This window comes from Pinus tabuliformis, chromosome 8 (assembly GCF_031772625.1).
Source record: "Pinus tabuliformis cultivar Carrire ecotype Pingquan chromosome 8, CPIR1, whole genome shotgun sequence".
Taxonomy (NCBI): Eukaryota; Viridiplantae; Streptophyta; class Pinopsida; order Pinales; family Pinaceae; genus Pinus; species Pinus tabuliformis.
This window is the reverse complement of record NC_142294.1, coordinates 1,145,514,421-1,145,526,851: the sequence shown is the minus strand read 5'-3', so window position 1 is coordinate 1,145,526,851 and position 12,431 is coordinate 1,145,514,421. Positions and strand designations below refer to the sequence as shown.

At 35.2% G+C, this 12,431-nt stretch overlaps 1 pseudogene; it reads right to left on the bottom strand.

Annotated features, from left to right (window-relative positions):
* Positions 1-8,295: 8,295 nt before the first annotated feature.
* On the bottom strand, positions 8,296-8,831 carry LOC149239398 (GPI-anchored protein LLG3 pseudogene; annotated as a pseudogene).
* Positions 8,832-12,431: the final 3,600 nt, after the last annotated feature.

Below are 12,431 nucleotides of genomic sequence, written 5' to 3'. Positions count from 1 at the left end.
GACCTTCCCCTAAACCTGTTAGCATGCAGGCGGTCATCCCTGTTGTATCCAGTGTTCCTTTGGGAATGATATTATTTATTTCAATTAAAAGCAATTTTTGAGAATAGGTCCTATTTGGGTTCTTCAACCCATACTTGTTTTGATATTTTTCGCTCCTGCGACTTTGATGACCAAAGATTGATGTGTAGGCTATTTTTTCATAATATCATGTGTGAGTATGTTAGCACGAAGATGATAGCAAGTGTCTTCTCCTATATGGGAGATTTGCAGTTGCGAGCCTTCCTTTCATTTATGAGGAACCAGATTGAGTGGCATCTGGCCATGAAATTAGCAGAAGCTAACGAAGAGAGAACAACATTGTGGGTTAGAGCCGAATTAGGGATGGTTTACGAACTCAGGCATGAGTTTAAGCTATTCTTGAGCACTCCAAATATCAAGGAACAGTTGACCATCTATAGGAAAAGGATTGTGAGGATCTGCCTCAATCGGTATGCACAAATTAAAAGCTGAGTACTAACAGGATGTCTTAAACACACCGAGGCTTGTAGTGCTGAGTTACAAGAAGGGGATCCTTTTGAGTACAAGAACTTTTTGGCTAATGTTGCATGGGTGCCTGAGTATGCTCAGATTGTGCAGACATTGGGGGCATTCTGGATTGGGCTCAGATTTAAGTTTCCTTTGAATTGGTTGCCAGTAGAAGAATATCAGTCGGACTACCACCTATGTGACTATGAAGAGGAATCTTGATCATGTCAATTGATGGCCATTCAAGGGTACATAGCTCTAGGTGAAGACACTGTTGGTGCCTACAATTTCACAGACTTGCATCGGGGGTATAGTAGGAGGAGTTGAGATTCTGCATGGGGACATGCAGTTTCTTCAGTCAGGGGGAGATGTTGGGTATGGTTTTTTACCTATTTTCTGCACATTCTTTCCTCAGTTTTGATCCTTTTGTCCTCTAGGCCTATGAATTTACATGATTAATTCCCCTGTTTTCTCACCTTTATAACCTATTCTACTGTCATGTTACTTTGTCGTATTTTACTAAATAATACGATGCTTTATTCCTTTTTGTGGCTAATGAGGGAGCATTGAAGAAGTATTTTGGAAAGCTCTTCTCCTTTTTAGGTGTTTCTCGTGAGAACAAGGTTATGGAGCAGACAAGCAGCATGGATTAACTATAGAGAAGGGTAGAATAGTTTACTGTTACACATTGGATGTTGTTACAGGTTGTTGTTACACATTGGATGTTGTTACAAGTTGTTGTTACACATTGGATGTTGTTACACTACATGATGATACAAAGGTCTGCTATTACACCAAGGGTGTTGTCGCCATTGATTTTCGTAACATCCCAAACCACTATTCACTCGCAGGATGCTATTGCATCGAAGCTGGTAAATGTGGGTACTATTCCACATAATAGTTGTCGATAGTAGGACTTGTTTATTTTAGAAGCAACAGACCCAAGCAGTTGCAATCCTAACTAATGTATATTTTTATTTAGAAATAGGTTGTAACTACTTTTGTTTTTTATCAGCATGAGAATCGTGAGATTCTCATGACTGATCTGTTTCTAATTTCGGGTATGTAATAACTATAAAAGTATTCAATTTTTCATGTACAAGGACATGACATATAGAAAAGTACTATTACTCTGCTTCTGTAATTCTAATTTTTTTTTTAAATTAATCAACATGGTGATGCTGTTATTGCTCTTCAACTGATTTGTTAATTACTTTTGTGTTATTCCCACGCCCTACTGAGGAGGAAGGGCCCTCCTCTTTGGCAGGGACTGCAGTGATAGAGGTAGTGTACATTCTAGTTTAGCTAATTGATTTATGGTTTCTTGCTATTGTTGTACAAATTGTGGGTTACATTCGTTGTTGTTTCAATTTACATTATGTTGTTACATTAGGTTAATCAACAGAATGGTAGTAACCAGCTGGAGTAGATATTAGTTCCTGTGTGGCGCACCTTTACTTTGATAGTTGTGAAGTGTGATTTAATTTTGTAGAGTGTTTTTTATGTCTACATGAATGGTTTGATTCAAAAATTTTCTTCAACGACATCTTTTACTATTTTCTACATTTTCTTATTCTTGGTTGTTGTGTATCAACACAAACAGTATGAAATCCATTGAAACAGCAAGACCTACCCTAGGTTGACAATTAAATGTTGCAATCTCGGTTAATTAGGATTGATTAAAATAGCACTATAGTGGGAAAATAATTTTTTAAGACACTAAAATAGGCTGATGCCTTTTCATGTTTTAAGAGTCAAGAAAAAGGCAAAGATGACTCTAGTCACTTTTGGTTTGAACGAGATTAAAAGGACAAGCTCTCGATGATCTTTTAAATTTAAAGAGTCAAAAATACCAAAATGATTGCTCAGGATAATCTAGGCAAAAGGATTACTAGGTAACCTTGAACTGCAGAATACCTCCCGGCGAACCGAGAAGTACGAGTAGGAAATCTCCACAAATGTTGTGTTCGGTGTATCACATTTACATGGAGGCAAACTCATCTTCCTACGGATAAAGGATTGCAAACCTAGTGGGGTCTCCCTTTATATATGTGACGGTATGAGGAGCACAAGTCCATATTAGTGTTGTCTAGTGCCAAAGCAAATGACAAATTCTAGGTTCAAAGACGTCGAAACATGTCTCTAGCCGAGAACTCTAAATGTGAGCATTTAGTTTCAAATGCGCCTTAGGTTAATTGAATATATTTTAGAAGTTTATCTTTAAATTAAGTCTCAATTTTCAGGTCCTATCGACGTCACTTGAAAAACTCCTATATGCAGCTATATGAGACAAAACCCTTTCAATTCGATGAACGTTTACACTAATTGAGAGTAGAGAAAACAATCAATTCAACAAACAAGCAACTGAAAGCAAGATGACTCTTCACTACTTCGCTTTCCGAAACAAAATAATGAAAATTCTTTCTACTTCCTATCTTTCCTGTCAAATGCAATTCAACTAGTCATTTCAACAGTAAAAGAAGTTAATTTCATTTCAAATGGTCATGATGATGCTACTTAATGCAACATATCAATTTAGCAAACTAGAATGATGTATTTTTTCAATGGAATGATAAAATGAATCTTTCACATGACATTCCAATGAAAATTATCAAACAATGAGCATCAATCATATACCAAGCAAGATAAGAATAATTCCTCTCAAACCAAGCTTGCAAAGACTCAATTGAAATAGAGTGAGTAATGTAATCTATGCTTAAAAAGAGACGTTCAATCAAGAGAAGAGAAAACGAAACTTTTACTTGTTCAATTGAAAACAAAGCAATATAGATGCAAGGACTAAAAATGAAATGCACGTAGCAACAAATTAAGAACTTGACTTGATGAGTAGACAAAAAGCTAAATGGATGATGACCTAGATGCCCTAGGGACAAAAACAATCCAAAAACTCAAAAAATCAAGGCAAACTCAAACCAATCAAGTAAACAAATCAAGCTAACGAAGCTTTATATCCAAGGAGAATATAGGCAAACAAGCTAAGAAACAGAACTTATGAGGCCAAGACACACTGGCAATGATTCAGGAGAAACCTTTATTGTAACCTATAGGAATCGGCGCATGTGCTTAACGGTCAACATGTGCCACAAGGGAGTACGATGTGACTGTTTAAGAGTAAATCGTGCTAGTCGGTGTGACTGTCAAAAAATAAATGGCACTGATCGAGGATATCAAGGAAAAAAATAAAAAATTTCAAAAATCAAAACCAGACCTGTCACTCTAAATTCAAGACTCTATGCAACAGACAGTGTAAAGCACAAAAAACGAAAAAGAAAGAGTGATACGACAAAAGTCAACACAAATCATGAAATGCAAACAATCCAAAGAGAGGGATGGCTCCCAGTATGGTTGCCAATTTGTGGAGTAGGAGTATCCTCTTTGCGGACAAAGACGATCCCTCTAGCCCAAGAGAGTGGGTCTAGCCACAAGAAAGACAATCTAATGTAATTTTTCTTAAATTAGAATCGAATAAGAGGGCCTACCTCTTATAACGCTAATCCACTTGATGATGATCTTTCTTCCTTTCTCCAACTTCCTTTCGTTCCTTCCGTTCAAGTACCTGAAATAAACATGCAAGAAACAACATGAAACGTGATAGCGTAAAATTGAATCCAATCTGCTTAAAAGGTCAAGGAGTTCTAAGCTATCAAATGTAATATTACACTTGATATAGGAAATAAACCATTAGTTGTATTAAAATAAACTTCAAAGAGAAATACAACCGAAGCCTTGACATTGGAGATCTCCTTTGCGGTATCCAAGTCCTGCTACATGCCTTTTCAGCACTCTTTTCCTCCCCTAGCTTGACATGAAATGGATTCCAATCTCTAACTCTCTCTCCTCATGCTTTAGCTACCAAAGACTAGTCTTTTGTCATCTAAGACTAATCTTCTTCTATCAAAATCTAAAGATTTGCAAAGTTTTTTAGTTGTTTGCATTGTGTGTAACCAAAAAGGGCAAGAGGAAGTGGTTTATATAGGGAGAGGAGGATAAGAATGAGATCCACTAAAGGGGGAAGAAGGTCTTATCTCCTTGGGAAGGTCCACTTTTAAGGGGGAAAGAACCTTATATGGAGTTCTCGGCCCTTATCCAACCAAATGAACATCCAACACATCCCCAATAGAAGTTTATAGACATGAAACTCCGTTTCATTTTAAAAGCTTTCCAAAAGTAGACTGGAGCAGGTATTGGGCTAACAATAGCGCAGGTCACAGTGTTAAACTCTGCAAATCGGCATGGGTGAGACAGTGGGAAACAATGTTGATCTTAAAAAATGGTTTTTTTAAGAAGGATTCTCTAGAAATGTTCTAAAGGGAGTGGGGACTACTTTCTTCAAACTTCAAGGGATGCAAGAGAATAGGTTTCATGGTGAAGGTATAACACAGTAGTCACTACCAGGGTTCTCCAGGATCAGAAACGGGGAGTGATAGGAGAGTGACTAATTACTATGTAACACTTATTCCTCCATTTTTTTCCACTATGAAAACATCGATATGGATAGAAAAAAATATAATGATCCAATATGGATCACAACTCCCAATTTTGGGTGGCATCTGGTCCCAAAAAGCTTCTACCGAATGAGGTGAGGAAATTTTTCCTCTACATTATCTCAAGTGTACCATTTAGCCTTGCCTGGAAGTTTTCCTTTCAACCCAATCTGCAAAAGGTCATGTTACCTTGTCTTGTATTTCTAGACCTCTTCCACAAATTGTATCCTCTATCAACTTTGCCTAAGCATCTAGTGTCAAATCCTCTATAGAAGTTAGGACATGTAGAGGATTCAAGAACATGTAGGACATGTAAAAAATGGGCCTCAAAACAAAAATGTACAACCATAATAAACTTGATAAGAACCAATAGGATTCAAGATGATGATTTCAACCATGAGGGATGATTCACCATTTTTGGAGTAAAAAAAAAAAAACTATTTTTTCAACTCGTATTTTCAACATCTCTCCTTATTGTTTTACTCAAATTTCGAGCAGGAGCACTTGTTGGATGTGAAAGTTAATTCCTCATCTAAGGAGTACCCATGTTGCATATTTTCGATGGACTCTGCTACACGAAAAATGAGAAATACATGAGATTAATGAATCTACTCTATGAAATTCTTGACAAATGAATACGCTTCCAAGTTTGTATCAATCAAATGAAAACACCAATGAAAAATAGATAAATCTTGGTCTTTCTACAATTACTGCAATAAGATGCATTTAGACACTTGTATGCTATTGTACAAGAGGTCAATATCAGTACTGACTAGTATGCAGCAGATTCACATCATCAATGACCAAAATGTAAGATACCTTTCGCAACAAGGAAGACTTCAAACCTCCATAAATGCTATTATTTAAAAGAATCTCTATTGACAAGATTCTATTAGATACATCTATGTAAACAATAAAGAAATTCCCAAAATTGAAGAAATTAAATCATATCATACCAAATGTGATTGCAATCATGTTTTTTATGTATTTCTCTTTTTTTTTGTGTAGCAGGTTCCATTAAAAGTATGCAACATGGATACTCCTTGGATGAGGAATTAAATTCGACATCTGACTATTTCTCCCACTTGAAATTTGAGTAAAACAATAGGGAGATAAGTTTAAAATACGAATTGAACAATTAGTTTTTTCTTTTTTCCTTCTAAAATTTGATGATGTAATCTAATCTAATATTATTTTAATATTTTACAATATTTCTTAGGAGTTCCATTTTAGACCTTAAAATCTCTCTAATGACCACTGATGATCTCAAGCACCACCAATTAGCATTTTCATTAATCCAACAATAATTTCAGAGTTACATCATTGCCATCATCAATTTCCCAATGGCTAGATGTTGAACTACAAAGATTTGGAAACCTCATCTCTACAATTTACTCTATTATAGACCTACATCTATCCTCACAACAACATCAATAATAAAATAACTCTCGGAACTCCCTCAACATACTCTCTACCCATACATTTATACAAGAGAGAGAGGGATGAATTGGAACTAATTCCTCCAAGTTTGAACTACTAGGTCATGGGCAGATTGCAAGATATTGTGTTTTATACATTCTTGGTGGATTTTTGTTGAAGAAAAACCAAATCTATGATTACATAAGATTAATTTAACATAAAATCATCTGGTAATAGGTTGGTTTGGTTTGTTTTTCTAACTGGTTGTTGTGTTTGGGACGCAGCTTGACGATGACTGCAACTAGAAATATGCCTTTGAAATAACCATGTGTATCTCCCAATCCATGCACTTTTTGGATAATCCACTCATGATTCCCCTAGTTAGGGATGTTCTAAAAGAAAGAAAAAAAACATGTCTCATATTTTCTAGATTATTCTTCATTTCCTTGAAAATTGTGCCTAACGTTAATCACTCAATTATACTTATCACAAGTTGTCTAAATTGTTGATCATGAGCTGGAGGTGTGTGGAATCGACCTAAGTACAATCTACACAACATGAAAGCATGTCACCAACGCTAGGAACAAAACCCATGTCCCAGGATTCTACCTAGAGATGCGTGTATATGCCAACCTCGGAGGTCGGCTATAGAACTGCTTAGGAGTTACGAGAATAAAACTAAGCAAAAAGTGTCATTAGTAAAATAAAGCATAATCATTTCTAATTCATTAAAGATAAAGGAGAAACATGGTATGATGGGCAATGAGTAGGTGAAAGGATACAAAGAAATAACTAGGAAAATATGTTTTAAATGATGTAAAGGTTGACAAATCGATGACTTGACATATCCCTCATGCCTACCTTTTACATGTCCCCATGCAAACAAAGTATAGGTTTCAACAATGAATCACCTGAAGGCACCCTTATCATTCCACCCCTAGTAGATATCGTTGCTCCCACTACTAAATTTTCCTTAAAATGATCAACAGGAGTTGTTGTTTTACATTAATTTTTGCATCAATTCCAATGTTTCCATCACTCTCTTCTAATATACTTATTGCATTTCCTTTTAAGCTAATATTTTTTTCTTATGCATGGCAGATAAGTTGATTCTCTAATGACTCTTACGTATCTAAGTTGAATAGGCCTTCCCTAATCATATTCTAATTTGAATAAGTTCTAGGCTACCACTTCAAGCTCTATCAATTGTATGCAGAGGCTTGTAAACATTTGTGTACTTAACTACCAACTATTTCAGATCATCAACAATTTGGATTAAGTGTCACTCCATACGTAGCCTTTAACCTTTGAATTTCTTTCTCAAACAAGGAATGTAATATGATTATGGCTATACAATCAAGCATGTCTAAAAATATGTCCTTATGAGTCATGAGCAAGGCATTCCCCCTTTTAGCAACCACGCCAATAACAATCTTAACACCAAGGTCCTAGTTCGACATAATATCCATAATACTAGACATTAAGATCACAACTTCGGTAAAAGAAACCAAAATAGATTTATATTCATATAATTTTCTTGTGGTCACTGATTTCTCCTCAATCTAACCCATTTTTCATTTTGATAGCCTTGTTCAATACTTGGAAACTCAAACTAAAAATCGCTAGCGGAAGAATCAAGCATTATCTAGCCCACCCTCAAAAATACATTCAATAAACCTCAACAACAACTAGTCACCCCTGCAACAAATTGGTGGAGACTCAATATGATAATAGCATGGACATATGCATGAGATATTTGGCTCACCCTTAACTAATACTTTCGCACTTCCAAATTCACAGAGCTTAAGTTGATGAGTGTGAGGATTGACCAAAAGATTCTATGGTTTTATACCCTTATGAAATACTCTAATACAATCATGATTACAAGATAGATAAACACTAAGAAACTTATCAAGATCCAATGTATCCCTACAGCATTTGCATTTTTAGAAGATCTTGGTGATGGAACTTCTTCTTTGCATAATAAACCATAGTGATCTCCTTGACAAAAGTTACTAAAGAGACTTGGTGGATACTTTCCATATAAGTTTATCTCACTGAACATTATTGATCCATAATCAGTTGTCTGATTATTTACATATTGAGAAAATGGACATGAAAATTCCTTGAATTCATTACAACAAACCTCCCATGAGTAATTTGGAACTTTGCACTGGCTTGTTATTATAGTGTAATTCAGGAACTCAAAACTTATAGGGCAACTATTTAGATTTTGAAGCAAGCTTCTAGCCCCCACATTAGGTTGAAGCAAAGCCACCCGTGAGAGGATTTCAATCGAAGCTAGAGGTGAAAGAATATGAGATAGATCAACGTCAAAGAATAGAGTGCCAATAAATCATATTTTATCATAGAGGAATGCATTATGTCAAAGTTGGATCTGTTCACACCTATATTTTTGTTAATCAACAGAGATGAGGAGCCCTATAACAAATCTGGATCATTTTTATCCATTTGTTTCCTAGAGGATTCTTCAAATGCAAATTTCACATGCACAAACTTTTAAGTCATAATCCCATCAACCACTTCTCTGGCATCTTGAAAAAAAAGAACGTATTATCTTTGTCGATAGAGTACAACAAATTTCGAACAAAAAGTGTCCTTGTTCGAGGAGTTACTGGAATATTTGACATGTTCAATGTAAAAGCCTAATCCTTTTGATATTTTGGAGTCACCAAAGTTTTGTTTTCAGCTAGAATTTTGCCTTCCATATCCTCCATTACCTCTTCACTATATTCCTCTCATTTAGAACCCATAACAACTTGATGTTTATCTCTAGGTTCATCATCACTCTCCTTTGGACTTTCATCCTCATCACCAAATGAAATCACTTAACCATCCAGTACTAAAAGGGTAAAACTATCAAATGGATTATTTTGGGTTGTTGAATTTGCCAAGAGTTACCTAGCATTATGTATATATAAACGCAACCCACCTAGATAATTGTCATCGAGTTTTTTTAACTGGTAAAAAAAACTTGCTTCTTCTCATCATCCATTCTTGGTTCAAGCCAATGAGAAAAAATATGAGGTTGTTCCTCTTTTATCAACATCATTACAAGTTCTATTAGACAAAAGCCCTAATTTTTTCTCGAGGGGAAGTGATGCCCAACCTTGGCTATCATGTTTGAATAAATCTGAGGTCTGATTTCTATTCACATGAATTGTGTTCTAGAAAAAATGCAATCTTCTCATCAATATGGAATCTAGGCACAACCACACATAGAAAACATGAAAAATCCCATCCCAACTACCCTTCAAAAAACTCAGGCTTCTATACCTACAACTCAAAATTCCTATTGCATTTTGAAGAGAACATAAGCACTATATTTATAAAAAATTCCTCCCTCAATCTCATCAGAAAATCAAAGGAGTAATAAACTATGAGAATCACCAGTGGTTTATTATTTCTATGGCATACCTTCTTTAGCAAAATTATTCCTTACTTTTATGAAAATACTAGAGACATATGGATGAATTTTATCTAGATCCAATAAATTCACAAGCAGGTCCATCTTTTCCATAGAGCTTAATAAGCTACAACCTTCCACAATATGCCAAGAATTTCCTATTATCACTTAATGTAAAGGATTTCTAAGTGCAAACATAGGGAATGATTGCAATTTTTATCAAAGGGTGAAGCATATTGGGAAGGTGTTTTGAAAATCATTGAGAGACAAAGACAAGTGAATGCTTAAAATAATTTTCTTATCATTATCCCTTGAATTTCAACAATTTAAAAAGTTTCAAGCTAGTTTTTACCTCTAGTTTTACTTCAATATCTTGAAGTCTCCAAGCATGTTCACGATGAAACTGAATTTGAAACCTATGTACCATTAACCTTATCCAAAAGAGAGTAATGTTGATGTATGTTGACTATTGTGTTAAAAAGTTGACGTTGTTGAATGTTGATTGTGTAAGGCTAATGGATTAATTGTTTATGTTGACAAAGGTATATTGCTATTGTCTTGAACTGAAAGGAGTGAAGCTTGAGCTAGATAAATGCTTGAAAATTCTAGAAGTCCCAAAATCAGACTAAAACTAAAGGGTTGTAACCTGATGTTGGAGATTTGGATCCCTCTTTTATTATTGGCACACTATTGCAAACTGGTGTTAGAATCATGAACCAAGTAGTCTTCACCAAAACCCACATCTTTAGCACGATTCTATGTATGTGAATAAATTTTGTTGAAGTCAAACATAGAAAGAAACCATTGGATTACTGACTATCAATGGATGTCATTAATTGATACCAAACAACTCACCATTGATGTCAATGAGTGTCAAGGTGCGAGGGTGCATTATGACAGGTGCAATTAAATGTGTTGAATTCGAGTTAGCTACAATATCTAGAAATCAAGGGCCATTGAGGTATTCCTTTTTTCACAATGAGGATATTCAACATTGATGTATGCAAACTCCAAGGAACTCAAAAGAATCTCTAATATTAGTCCCATATGAGGTGTTGGAGTCATTGGGACAAGATCTATTGGAAGGTGGGCCTTAAGGAATCCCACATTAGCCAACTCGAGCATAAAACAAAAAAAAATGAAAAATCATTGGAACTAACATGAACTTACATAACCTATTGTGAATCTTTCCCACCAGTGGTTTAGTTTTCAAGCAAGACTCATGTCTGGTTGTGTCAGTTACCTGGTTTTCACACCTATACTTATTTTTATCTAACTATTTTATTCATTTATTTATTATGATATCTTATCCTACTTTGAAAAAGAACATCCTCCTTCAATTGTATGAATATTTATAGTGAAGCCATGTGCGTAACAAGATAACAAATGTACTCATAGTTAGGTTTGAAATGTAGACTTCAATGTATACTAGAGCACATAGACCAACTTATTTGAATGATATGATGGGAAGAGTTGTTGAAGAAGAGTGTGGCACTTTGATCTAGTGATTGTTTGGAACCAACATTCAATATATTCATGGTGTTAATGGATCTCTTGCTCATTTGGTCCACTCAACATGTCCTCCTCTTCCATGCCATGTAAATCTTGTACCATCAGATGGTTGGTCTTCAGATCTGATGATGTTAGGAAATCCTTGAACTTAGGTTCTAAAGGTTTCTCTCCATAAAATTTGATCCATAATTCTCTAATCTCCTCAGAAAATTGGTAAGGGTGATCATAGAAGTTTTATGGATCTTATTATAGAGGTGGCTAAAGGATATTCTATTCTTCTATCGCTTCTAGAGAAGAAGATATGCTTTTGATGACTAACAATATTTTCTCTTCCTAAGAGGTAGATATTTTTCAAGCAGTTGCTAGAATATGAGAAAGTCCTTCGAGTAACATTCTTCAAAACTCCTGATCAATCCTAAGTTCTTCTTGTTGGTTGTTGATTCTTGTCTAGCACATGGATTAGTGTATGGGGGTGGGGGTTATTATAACACCCTGAAAATAAAAGATTTTTAAATATATAAATGAAACAAGAAAAAAATTTAAAGAAAACTTTATCATGTACTTGGACACCCCTCACGTTACTAAGACCCTGTTGTCACCAAGTTCTATGTTGTCATGAGCTAGCTTCTTCCTTTTGATGAATCAAACAAAAATAAAACACACTTTTCATAAAATAAACACACTTTACCAACACAAAAAGGGCTCGTAGAGAATCACCAAAGTAGTTGCACAGGTTCTTACATCCCATCTTAGCTTCTCATTCCTCCAAATCTTAAGTGTTGGGAAATCAAGAAAAATCATTTTCAAGAAAAACTATATTACTAATCCCCTAACCCTTTTAGCACCTCGCTAACAACGATGCTAAAATGTTTGTCAAGTTAATTTCTTAATAATACCAACAAAAATAATCAAGCAGGAGTTCATAGACTTTGAGATGCTACACTATATGCGTAGAGTGCAAGGAATCAATAGGTTTCCTAATCTATTCTACACGATGGAAACAAAAAGGAATTCATGCAAGAAGTAAACCTAGGAGATGTTAG